Raw genomic sequence first — 2870 nt, 5'->3', positions numbered from 1 at the left:
GCTGTCCTGTGGATACCGGAATACCCGACACGTTCGGCGCTCTGACAGAATGCTCCCAACGCACGCTTCTTCGATAGCTTTCACTTGGGGTCGACTGCCAAGCACCTGGCGGAGAGTTTGGAGAGGCTTCGCGCGCTCGCTCCTAGAGAACCGGAAGTCGACGACACGACGTGTCATCATGACGCAGAGCCAGTGAAGGCGGAGCTTAGCCCCGATCACTCGGCGAACGAGTTGAGGAGAAAATGCATTACTGTGGAGGAGGGTAACTCGTAATCGTCCGTAGCTCTGTTAATATGAGACGTTTCACAGAAATCGCGGTGCGAATGATTAACTTTAGCTGTATCTTACGCGTTTACAAAATTTGTCCGAACCATTTCAAGGGCCCTTTAACTAATTAAGCGGAATATAAAAAAATACTCTAAGGAGCGCCGCGAGACAGCGAACCATATGCCGTTGGTTTCATTGAGCTGTGGCTAACAAGTTTTTTTTAATCCTGGGCACAAGTTACGCGAAATTATATGCGGCCACTCGAGGCTCATTCACGCCGCCACCGATGCCGTGCTGTCCCGCTATCGGCGTCTGCGCAGCTCCCGGGCGGCGTTTTTTTTTTTTTTTTTTTTAAACACCGAGTGCGTTTGGCTGAAAATACGACGAAGCGAAGCGGACGCACCACCAACGCTACGCTCAATCGCCTCACCGGCGGCGTTCCCACTGAGTTGCTTTGCGTGTGCTCAGTTCTGAGCAGTAAGCGTCAAGCTATCTGAGGTTTCACTGGACGCTGTCTCCCGCAGACGATTTTTGTCAGTCTCGCCTCGTGCGCCATGGAGGTGAGTCGCCTGTAACGTCACTGACCGCTCGGATAACGCTGCCTTTGATACCCCAGCATGTGGCACGCGCCTGCAATTAAAGCACCGCCCGAGGTGCAACGCTGAACCTTGCTATCGCTGTTCGAAAACTGCCAAATCTTCTTAATTGGAAAGAATTATAATGTTTTCCTATTTTTTTTTTCATTTGCTTGAGCGTCACGAAAGATCTTTTGCGTGTCCTGCTGAACCTTTTTGGCTGCCATGCCTTTCCGGATCAGATATCGAATCAACGCGCGATCGGCGAAGCGGTGCTCGCTTGCTGATACCTCCAGTTTGCCTCATAATCACACATGCAGTATACGACGTGTGCAACATTAGGACATAAAATGCGGCAGGAAGTACAAACGCAACTTTCTCTCGAACACAAAACAGTTTTGTACCCCAGAACTGTTTCCTTCTGGATCAGACCGGAAGCTTGCCAGCCGACCCTCTTGTATACACGTATTACACTGACGCATGTGTGTATTGCACTGACGAAGGTCGGTGCCGCGACCGAAACATCAATAAAGCCCCGTTCAACTTTTACGTGCTTCTACTCTTCCCCGCGTCTATAACTGCCGTGATCCAGTGAATCAATGCTGATTCAATATTTATGAGGATATGCGACTACTGAAGGCGAAAGGAAAGACCATTTGCGCAAAATTACATTATGTAACTTTATATATATAAAGCGGAACGAATTAGCAACAAGCTCATGCTTCCTGTCTCTCTACAAGATCTGCATCTGTCTCTAAGCATCAGTCACGTTTATATGATGAGACGTTGCGTTGCGGTATCAAAAGAATAAAAAAAATATTTCGCAACATTTTTCAACATAGCATGATTTACAAGAAGTAACACATTGTGTGTTTGAACTTTATGCTATAGATAGATTGCGGGTCTTCGGCAAACGGTGCTTATCGGTTTTACTTGATGCATTATCTTGTTCTTATTTTTCCAGGACAGAGTCATTGTGAAATGCACGTGTGGGACGACAAGATTGCGGAGGGTGCCACGCCAGTGTGTGAGAGAACGTACGACGCTATTTGTGAACATAAATATCAAGTTTATCACGCATATTGCAACCAGTGACATTTCCGATAGCGCGTGTCGCATTTCATTAATTCCAATAAAAGACTTGCTTATTGTGTGAATCTTTCGCACTGTCTTGTTTTGCACTAAAGCTATACGTGTTCAAATTCGAAGTAAAGTGTTCCGTCATACTTAGTGATAAATATTAAAAACGCGCTATTTAGGCTCGTAAACCAGTAATCGAGTTTCAGGCGGACAACAAGTGCACTGAACGCGCATGAAATGATCATAATTACCACATACTGTTCCCTTGTAGTGACCGTGAAAAACCAGACTTCTTGCTCTATTCTGATTACATAAGGTTTGGCCGGCAACATGGACAACAGATAGATTCGACGACAGCAATCGAGGGTGTTCTGATACATGCAGGTGCATGTTGCGCTGACCGAAAGCTTTGAACACTTGCTAGGTGGTGAAATGCGGTCACAGGAAAAAGATAAGAACGTCTGTCAATACCCCGCTCCTAAAAAGCATCGTCGCGATGCTACAAATAGTACACAAGAGCGATAAACAAAGTACATAAAGCTTGGCCGGTGCTCATATCTCACAGAAGCACTGACTACCGCAGGTTGCGGCTTAGCGAGCCACAGGGTCGCGTCAGCCATTGCATGGCGTAAGCTAGCGCGACGCTGTGAGCGCGCTCAGGCCGCAAAAGGCAAAGGAGGAGGCGGGGGCTCCGAGCGTTGCGTACGAGAGAAAACACAGTTTGCAGGTGTTTATCCCGCATTCTGATTTTCTTGGGGGGAGGGGGGGGGGGGGGGCTTTTACCAAAGCACGTGTGTGAGGATATGTATATATAATGTTGCGCGTGAGGAAACCGAACACCGGTGAAAGTGCTTGTGGTCCCGAGCGGGAAAAGAGGAAGAGGACGACGCTGAGTTCATCAACCAGCTGGCCGCTCTTGCGCTCACCTTCGCGACCTAAAGTAAACAG

The 2870-nt window shown here is 47.8% G+C and overlaps 1 long non-coding RNA gene across 1 annotated transcript; it reads left to right on the top strand.

Annotated features, from left to right (window-relative positions):
- The first annotated feature begins 267 nt into the window (after positions 1–267).
- Positions 268–1999, top strand: LOC129387096 (uncharacterized). The gene is made up of 2 exons (XR_008614401.1): positions 268–827; positions 1807–1999. It is a non-coding gene; the product is annotated as an uncharacterized lncRNA (long non-coding RNA).
- The last annotated feature ends 871 nt before the right edge of the window (positions 2000–2870 follow it).

The sequence above is a fragment of the Dermacentor andersoni genome, chromosome 2 (assembly GCF_023375885.2).
Source record: "Dermacentor andersoni chromosome 2, qqDerAnde1_hic_scaffold, whole genome shotgun sequence".
NCBI classification, from domain to species: domain Eukaryota; kingdom Metazoa; phylum Arthropoda; class Arachnida; order Ixodida; family Ixodidae; genus Dermacentor; species Dermacentor andersoni.
The sequence above is the reverse complement of the archived record's forward strand: the minus strand, read 5'-3'. Positions and strand labels throughout refer to the sequence as shown.